This window comes from Eptatretus burgeri, chromosome 8 (genome assembly GCF_056783735.1).
Source record: "Eptatretus burgeri isolate ZD-2024b chromosome 8, Ebu_testis_v1, whole genome shotgun sequence".
NCBI lineage: Eukaryota > Metazoa > Chordata > Myxini > Myxiniformes > Myxinidae > Eptatretus > Eptatretus burgeri.
The window spans coordinates 106,057,957-106,067,956 of NC_140968.1; the positions used below are offsets into that span (position 1 = coordinate 106,057,957).

Genomic DNA, 10,000 nt, shown 5'->3' on the forward strand with positions numbered 1-10,000 from the left:
GGTGATGTATTTTACAATTTCCCCTTCAAACAGTATCCTCTTGGCAGGATGACCTAACTAGACACCTGCTCGTCGTTTTCCTCATTTTGTAATTTCTTGTTTGATGTTGTCCCTCTCTCTACAGATTGCTCGCAGTTCAAACCTTTAATCTCTGACATATCAGGTTGAACGTCCTCAAATCCTGACGCATCTCGGGAGCTCAGCAGAGGTAATTCCGCTTAGCACCTGGATGGGAGATCTCGATTGAAGGTGTTAGCTCAGTTGGTGGTGTGCTCACCTCTGAACTGTCTGTTCCTGGACGCGTACCCATAATGCAACTCAAACCGTCGTCCTGGTGCTGTGTCAACATGGAGCACTTTGTCCGCGTTGGTGTCTCGGAGCATGCCGTCCTTCCGATGGGAATGTAAAGCGGACTACCTCGTTTGCATTTGGGTTGTGGAGGTTAAAGATCTCACGGTTACTCTCAAAAACAGGAGGCCATTTTGTGGCACAATTCCTCGTCTCTCGACGGAAATGGGACGTTAACGTTATAATCAATGGTGTCGATATCACATAATGCTCTGCATGAGGTGAGTACGTAAAAGATGAGCAACGCCAACATGTTGAGGTTGAAGCTGAGGATACGTGGGTGACTGCTCAATGGACACACGGGCCTGTTGTCCTTTTCCAGGGTCTAGGTTTCCTCGTTTATGAAATCCTAATGCTGCACCGAGGCGTGTTTGAGATGTTACGTTTCAAACCAGTGTTGTCAAAGTGATGATCTGAGCATTTTGACTAACGTGCACAAAACCCCCATCCACGGAGAGTCCTTCCCTGAATGATTTCTCAACCAAAGCTTGTGCAAATCCAGATGATGTGAGCTTACCACGATGTCCTGCAGACCCTTTGCATCAGAACCATTCAAAAGAGAGATGGGCTAAAGTTTCATTCCACTGAAATAACATGTGGGTGGTGCTGAGCAAGCACAGCTGGGAGAATTCCCGCTTGGCGATGCGAGGGTTTGGGGTTCATTCGTGGTTACGTGTTCACCCCCTCCATACCACCGTAAAGGAAATGGACGAGCCAAAGAACCACCTGCCCAGCACGTGTGATCTCGAGCATCGGAGGATGTGAAAGGTCTTCACCAAAAATGCCCCCGCAATGAAGATGAGAGAACGTGCCAAGAAACCGAAAGGCTTCTCTTGCCATTTTGATGCAGCGAGACTCCCGAAATTCATCCGTGCGCTTCAAACCAGATCACAAGGCTGTGCGAGAAGCAATGCGAGGGAAACCAGAGGCGGAGAGGAAATGAACTTTGCTTGACGAGCCAATTGCGCTCTCCATTCTCTCGTGTGCCTCGTGCACTTTGCACATATTTGCTGAGCGGTCTTCTCTCACATTGCATCACTCTTCACGGCTTGATGAAAAGGTTCGCCGACTCGAAAGAGACACGGATAGGAGAAGAGAGGTGCAAACAAAAATGTACATCAACGTGGGAAGGCCATAATGGAGATAGTTTGGTGTTATTGGCAGGAAGGCTTCAATGTCGAAGGTCCATATACATTAGTTCTGTCCACTTCAATGGTTTGACAACGTGTTTCCTCCTAGTTCAGTTCAAGGTGTGTCATGGTGTACAACCACTCACCTTTATATACCTGATGCCTCATGTTCTTGTCTTGTGTTTGAATAACATCTTCGGCACAGACTCTTCTGACAGCCTTGAACTGCCTTTGTACGACGGTTGAACCGGTCCATTGTGGAAGGGAATTGCGAAAGTGGCATAATTGAAATTGATGCTTTTCGTGTCTGTCGAACAAACTCGTTGCGTGCAGTAGGAGCTCGATGGATGGTGAAACGGTTTTCCTGGAACTTCTCATGTGCATTTGAATGTAGAAATGGCATTGAATGTTGGTGTAGTGTTACCAACCATGTAATTATCCCCTAAAATGGTAAAACGACAAAACTCTCAAACACTCTGGACTATAAAATTCATGCCTCCGTCATCTGCGTTATGTTTACTGCACACCAAGGGGACATTTATTAATTGTTGCAATCGAATCGCCAGTTGTCCTCCAGCGATAAATTCCAATTCTCCGATTGGACTTTCCTGTTTGTGGTGAAACTGCACACTCGTGTGCACCAATGCCCGACCTTGTGTGAACCGACTCTCCCCTGGCCCTGCGTGGGCCGACTCTGCCCCCGGCCTTGCATGGGCCGACTCTCCCCTGACCTTGCGTGGGCTGACTCTCCCCCGGCCTTGTGTGGGCCGACTGTTCCCCGGCCTTATGTGGGCACGCTCTCCCCCGGCCTTGCATGGGCCAACTCCCCCCACCCCTACCGCTGGCCTTGCGTGGGTCCACTCTCCCCTGGCCTTGCGTGGGCCAACTCCCTCCCACGCCAGCCTTGCGTGGGTCCACTCTCCCATGGCCTTGAGTAGGCCAACTCCCTCCCCCGCCGGCCTTGCGTGGGTCCACTCTCCCCTGGCCTTGCGTGGGCCAACTCCCTCCCCCGCCGGCCTTGCGTGGGTCCACTCTCCTCTGGCCTTGCGTGGGCCAACTCCCTCCCCCACCGGCCTTGCGTGGGCCGACGTCCTACCTTGCTTTGTCACAACAGCATGCACTTTGTACATCAATATGAATGTAAATTTGTGAGCATCTTGTAAGATATACATATTGTTGCGGGCCGGGGGTCGGTGGTGAGAACGACCACTCGGTGGGGAAAGCTTGCGTCGTCTCCCACCAAGCTCCCCGGAATTGTAGGCCGTCGCTTGGATAACTCAGCGAGCCGGAGGGTCGTCTAACCAACCGTGGACGCCAATATCTCAACCGCGTAGCATAGGGTCTATTTGTCTATAACCAATTTACCTAATTAACTACGCGATTTCGACTACCGGGGAAACCATGCCCTCGGCACGTCTTGCTCGAACCGGGTCACTACCGACTACCAACTCCGGTTCGAGTGCAGCCATGCGGAAACTGCCAAAGCCGTGCCGGCTGGAATGAATGGATTATCGTGGATAAAACCCCGCCTAAACTCAGATCCGAACCATGCTGGACCAATGCAATAAGGGACGGAAACGAACTGGGAACATTTCTAACAAGTTTTATTTACAGTAAATGAAGACAAAAAGCAAGACAACGCGAATATGCAAGAAGTATTTACAATGATCCAAAAACACTTATTCAGTTCTACTTAAAGACGGGCTCACACACAGACACACACAAATGAAAAGAAACCCAGAGTTCTTTATTGGACCCTCGCAGCTGAGGAGAGAGACAAGCTGGGGGTCAGAGTTCGGTTGGGTACCTGGCCGTCAGAGAAAGGGGGTACTCCGTGCTGCGGCACCTGACAATGGTCGCTGGTTTGGTCCCTAGTCGCACGTGTGGGACTCGAGGTTTGTGGCGGAGCTCGGGTGGTGAATGGCCGGGGTCCACGGAGGGGGGTTGAGGTCGCTCTTTCCTTCCTTGTGGAGGGCCAGCAGAGACACGTTTGCCACCTCGACGACCTTCGTAAAAGCAAAAACCCCTTTCGTGACAGTAAAAACCCTCCAAAACTCTCCAAAAAAGACCCACCAAAAACTCTCCAAGACCTCAAATATACTCTCCAAGACCCCAAAAAGACTCTCCAAGACTTCAAAAAGACCCCTGCCTCAGAGAGTGCTCAGGAATTTATGGACCTCCCTCAGCGGGGAGGGGTCTTGGTGAACACACCTTGCTGTCTTTGATTGGACAGGGTCCCACGGCATACCTTTCCGGGACGGGGCCTTGGCCCCTGCCTGGAAACCCCAGCCCCTCTTCCACGCGGGTTCATACTTGACGAGTAACAGTATCAATGTTGCAAAGGTTGTCGTGAAAGAGTTACAACGTTCGTGGGAGCGGAGAAACCAGAACAGCGAGATCTTGCCTTGCACGTCAGGGTGCGGAAAGGCAGCTGGTTGGTGGTGGATCGTGATGGGCCGAGGGGTCATGCAGATGGGATGATTGTGAGATGGCTTGTTGGAGGGTTCGTTGGATGTAAAGATTTCATAACCTAACTAAAAAGAAATCGCAACGCACGCCTTTGATTCTCCCACTAGACAAAAGGAAAGGGATCTGACTACACACATACTTAACGACATAACTGACTTTTGGGACATCTGTATGTTGAATGCTTATGGTTTCCAGATCCGTAACAATATTATACAGTATGAGGTAGAGTGGTTGCCTGTCAGAGTTTGTGCACAACTGCTAGTTTGATTTCAATGACTGGGTCAGCAATCTTGATAAACATTTGTTTCCACAAATAGACAGCGGAGTACAAGAGCTTTGGCAATTTGGAATTGTTCACAGCACATTGGCAGGCTTTGCCTGGGATTCGTGTTGCATCATGTTTATCAAATTCACTGTGATCACTGTGTTGCCGCGGGTAGGTTTTCATTTCCCTTAATTAACTACATGGGTTTTTATCAAAGCGGGTACACTTGAACATTTGCTTGTTTCACAAGCTTTGCCCAAACCTTGCTGCTGAGTTAAATGGCTGGAAAAGAACAAGTTTACTGATGGATCTTCAGGAGGGGAAAATGAGGTTTGAGAGTCTGGAGAATGGGGGTCGTGATGGAGGGGGTGTGGGGTTGGTGACCTTATCTGGAAGAACAATCTTCAGATTTTTTATTTATATTTTATATACAATGTCAAGGCTCATATAAGAGCTAACACATGAAACATATTTCAAGATGTTGACTGTAGTATTGAAGAGAAAGCAAAGTTTGAGGAATTGTGGTCTTATTTATTACATTTTAATCGCTTATGTCCTCTCCAGTTAAGGATAAATAAGCTTTTGATACATTGTTCTTTCTATCCAATTAGTAATGCAGAATAGTACTCTAAAGGTATCCAAGGTTGAGAATGTTTGTGTAGTTTAGTGCTGAGGTGGTTTCATGGAAGGTTATTTTGGACCCAGTGGACAAGGATATGGAACCTGAACTGGTACAAACTGGAATGAGGTCCAAAAATGGAATATACCACATCCAGCTCCTATTATTTTCCATGTGAACTGCATTCTGTGGATTGAGAGGGTGGGGCGGAGTGAGTGAGAGTGAGAGAGAGAGAGAGAGAGAGAGAGAGAGAGAGAGAGAGAGAGAGAGAGAGAGAGAGAGAGAGAGAGAGAGAGAGAGAGAGAGAGAGACAGAGAGAGAGAGAGAGAGAGAGAGAGAGAGAGAGAGAGAGAGAGAGAGAGAGAGAGAGAGAAAGATAGATAGAGATAGAGATAGAGATATAGATATAGATATAGATATAGATATAGATATAGATAGAGATATACATATAGATATAGATATAGATATAGATATAGATATAGATATAGATATAGATAGAGATAGAGATAGAGATAGAGATAGAGATAGAGATAGAGATAGAGATAGAGATAGAGATAGAGATAGAGATAGATATAGAGATAGAGATAGAGATAGAGATAGAGATAGAGATAGAGATAGAGATAGAGATAGAGATAGAGATAGAGATAGAGATAGAGATAGAGATAGAGATAGAGATAGAGATAGAGATAGAGATAGAGATATAGAGATAGATATAGAGATAGAGATAGAGATAGAGATAGAGATAGAGATAGAGATAGAGATAGAGATAGAGATAGAGAGCGAGAGGAAGGATGGGGAGGAGGTTGGATCAATGGAGTCGGTATATCTGATGTGAATATTCTCTAATTAATAGACCTGGTCAAGGTCAAATACTAAGTAATTCATCGGTGTACTCACGGTACAACACACGTTCAACCAGCACGTAATTAACAGATATACTCACAAGGGTCGCCGAGTCTTCACCTCGACGAGAGTTCACCGTCCGCCGGTGTGTTTCGGTTTTATATCCCGTGTATATAGTTATCAACTGGATCGGTTGAAATTGACGATTTCTGTGACATTGGCCTTTGACATTTTGACCGAGTGACGTCAAACACAACAGGCTTTCAGCTTGTCACTACCTCTACCAGGTGGTTAAGTTTCATGAAGATCAGAGTAAAAATGTGATATGAAGGCGAATGACCTAGAACCAGACAGCTGGGTGAAAACGTAAACTCCGTGCACCTTCAGTGGTGGAGGTTAATATCCCAAGCAATCCGAGTCCACTGTACCGAGGTCAAACTGTTACGCAGCATTTTCCATCTCCTTCACAGGTGACCTTTTCAAGCAGCAGTCTGAGTCTGAAAGCTTTATTACAAGGTACGTACCAAAATATAACCGGTCGATTATTACCTTGCAGTCCTAGAATGGCCCATCTTACAGATGACCAATGTATTGCAGTTGGAGGAAAGAATCTCGATTGAATTAGGAGACTTGTACAATTAGGCCTGTTATCACAGGAAGTCAAATATAAAAGTAAATTCAAGCAGTTGCACCTGCTCAGTGACGCTTGTGAATATAATGATTTGCAGAAGATGCAGAACTCGTCTTATGTGCAGGACCACGTGGTGCGGCTTGATCCCTTATCCGGCTGAACTTGTGAGGTCCGTTAAATCAACTCACCGCACAGATTGAGAAGCATGAGTGAGTGGAACAGGGTTAGTGTGAACGACTTTGAGTCGAATGGCCTTACATTTGGCAAACTTAAAGCAAAAAATGATGAGGAAGCCGAAGAGCGGTGAAAAATGCTTGAGACGTTAAACGTTTGCCGTTTGTCTTATTGTGGTGCACGGGATGCGCGGAGAGGCCTTTTCTATCTCCACGTAACACCTCTGTCAGAAACGCAAAGACCCGTGCACAAAGAATTCTTCACTTGATCACTTGAACCTCACTTGAACATTGAACACTTGCATATAAACATATATATATATATATATATATATATATATATATATATATATATATATATATATATATATATATATATATATATATATATATATATATTTATTGTTGCGGCCATGGGTACCGAGACACCCGCTTTCACTCAGGGGGATTAATCCCCAGTTGTTCTCGGTAGAGCCGGACCTGGGGCCACCACTCACAATTAACGTTGTGGTACGGTGGGTTGTTTTAGAACCACGAACACAACCACGAGTTCGAGTGCTCACCGTCTAATTATTCCGTTTAACTAGAGGTCACGTGATTACCTGAGCGGGGAGCGCGCCCTCGGGAAAGCACCAAAGTTATCTCGATTAGATTTTAATTATGGCTGCCGAGCGTTTTAACCGCTGGTGCGTGCCGACGATCTTAGGTCAAATCTGTGGTAATTACCTCCCAGTCTATCTCGGGTCGAACAATGCTAGACCAATTATTTTTTTTTTTTTTTTTTTTTTTTTGTATACCTTGGTCGAGGCTCGTATGAGAGCTAACACACAACTCACAGCAATGAGGCATGAGACAAGAGGGGCGGGAGTGGAAGGGACAAAACATTGGGGAACAGACACAGGTGAAATGTGGAAGGGAGAGGGATGGGGATGGGACGGGGAACATGGCGAGGGGAAGATGGACATTAAAGGGACTTTCAGGAAGGAAAGCAGGAGAATTGAAGGAAGTGGGCTTGGGTGGATTATCGGGGGTAGAAAAGATCGAGGATTTGGATGGGGGAAGATAAGAGGTGGTGGTGAACAGCTGTTTTGAAAGCCTGGAGGGAAGAATGGGAAAGAATAGAGTGAGGAAGTTTATTCCAAAGGCGGGAAAAAAGAGGAATGAAAGAGTGAAGATGAGCAGTGATTCGTGATTTTGGTAGTTTTACCAGAAGGGGGTTGTTGGCGGACCTTGAGCGCCCTGTGGAAATGTGGTGGGGACAAATCGCAGAGAGAGCAGGGGGGCAAGGCTGGAGAGGAGTCGGTAGAAGACAGAAAGACCACCGACCAACCTGCGGTGATTGAGTGAGAGGCCCAAAGACTCAGCTTCATTGCGGGAGATGCCGATGATCTTAAAAGCCCTGGTTTCGACAGCGTGAAGTCGAGAAAGGTGGGAGGCAGGAGCACCAGCCCAGAGGGGAGAGCAGTACTCCATCAGGCTACGGACAAAAGCTTTGTAAGTGGTCAGGAGCTCAAGAGGGCCGAGGAAGGACTTTGCACGACGGAGGATTCCCAGTCGGCGACTGGCTTTTGAGGCAAGGTTGGAAATGTGACTTTCCCAGGAAAGGTCATGGCAGATAGTGAGACCCAGAAGCTTGAAAGAAAAGACTTCTTCCAGAGGATTGTTGAGAAAGTGGATGGGGGGGTTTTGTAAATGGTCCTTTCGAAGAGACATAGTGAGAGTGTGAGATTTGTCTGGATTGAAAGACATGTTCCACGTGTTGGACCAGTTTGTGATTTTATCCAGATCTGCAGTGAGCGAAGAAGCTGCTTTCCAATGGAAGGAAAGGACAAACATGGACAGGTTGGAAATCGACAAATAATTTATTAATAAGGAAATAAATAAATAAAAATAACTTTTATTTTCTGAGGTAAATAAAGAATGAATTTCAAAGCAAAATCGATCAAAATGCCATGAAAGAGACGAGGAGCAGATGCTTATTTCTGGGTGCTGAAAACACTTCCCTGCACCTACGAAGGAATGGGTTTGGGGATCATTTTATATTACCTTTCACATTGCTACAAAATCTTAGGCACTACAAAGCGTTTTTAAGAAAACAAAAAAATCGAAACAAACCCAAAAATTTTTTGTCAACATTTTCAAAAAAATGTTTTTTTTTGCCTAAACCACTCCCAGGCACTCACTGATGAACCTCTTAAAGTTTAACAGATACTTTCAGCTATCTCTGAGAAAAATGGCAACAGATACGCAGACAGACAGATAGGTAGAGACAGATATATGGCGCTCTTGTAGTATAGATTTCATGAAGGCTTTAATGTTGGGATAAAGGCATCCAAAATAATGCAAAACACATGAGAAAGATTGGAATCAAACGAGGTTTATTCTTTTATGAAAGAAATACTCTTTTGGGCGTTCATGAGCATGGATGTTTTGGCTTACTGGCCATGGAAATGGTTTTGCTCGAGTTGTTATTCATGAGATATTGTCGTATTATATTATCTATCGCTGTTAATATGAGTCTCCCCTGGTCTAACTTGCCCACCCAGGTTCACAAATTAATGTCATTGGAAGTTTACAAAAGTGGACTTGTGCTCTCGACTGGTATACCACATAGTTTGTTATCGGCACGCGTTGCTCCTCGTAGCATTCGTCTTTGTAGCCAAGCAGAAGATAATTCAGGGAACTGAAGATAACCTTCTGCTATGGACAAGGAAAATAGGCCGCACTGCAATAGATAAGGAATGTTGATGTCTTCCTTCTTTTCTTTGTTTAGAAACCATTTTGAAACAGGAAAATGACTTTCGCTTGTTTGATCAACAGCAAAACTAGTCCTTGCTGGTGAAGGCCCAGTGTCGATCAGGCAGACGGGTAGAACAATGGATGGAATCAACAGGACGTTGATCGAGGTACGCTTACCGCCGTGGCAATCGAGGTGAAGCTTATGTTTCGGGCATTAACCCTTTGTCGGAGCAAGAGAGACGAAGAGACCAAGCGTTAACGGCTGAGTGCCTTTTGCTATCCACACGAAATAATTTGTAGAAGAAGAATAATAAATTGTCATTGATTGGAGAGCTATGGAAAACTTTCTACAAGGGTCATAGTGCAACTAAGCATGAGAAGCAGCCCTCTGAGTATATATGGTATCATTGATTACATCTCCAACGTAGGCGAAACAGGCTTGGGCACACTCACAAGGCCTGAACCAGGGATTCGCTCAATTGATTTTGAAAATGGACCACCCAAGTAGACCTGAACACTCAAATGCACTCACTTGGTGAGGACAATCATCAGTCGGTGGTGAAAATGGAGAATTTCGAAGCAGCTACAGGGATGGATTTAGGAGACTAATTAGATAGGATTAATTGTATAATTTTCCATCTTAGATCTTTATATGAATAAAATAATAACTCCATCAAGCGGAAAATGAAAGTCATTGTGATTTACGTGGAAGCAGCCATGTCTCGTCTCTGATTGGCTGAAGCCTCTACATTATGTCACTTGTTCAGTCAAACACAAATGACA

The 10,000-nt window shown here is 45.5% G+C and overlaps 1 protein-coding gene across 1 annotated transcript in view; it reads left to right on the forward strand.

Annotated features, from left to right (window-relative positions):
- LOC147022487 (unconventional myosin-X-like) overlaps nt 1-10,000 on the forward strand; it is a 304,547-nt gene that overhangs the window by 144,780 nt on the left and 149,767 nt on the right. The gene's annotated exons all lie outside the window — the stretch shown is intronic.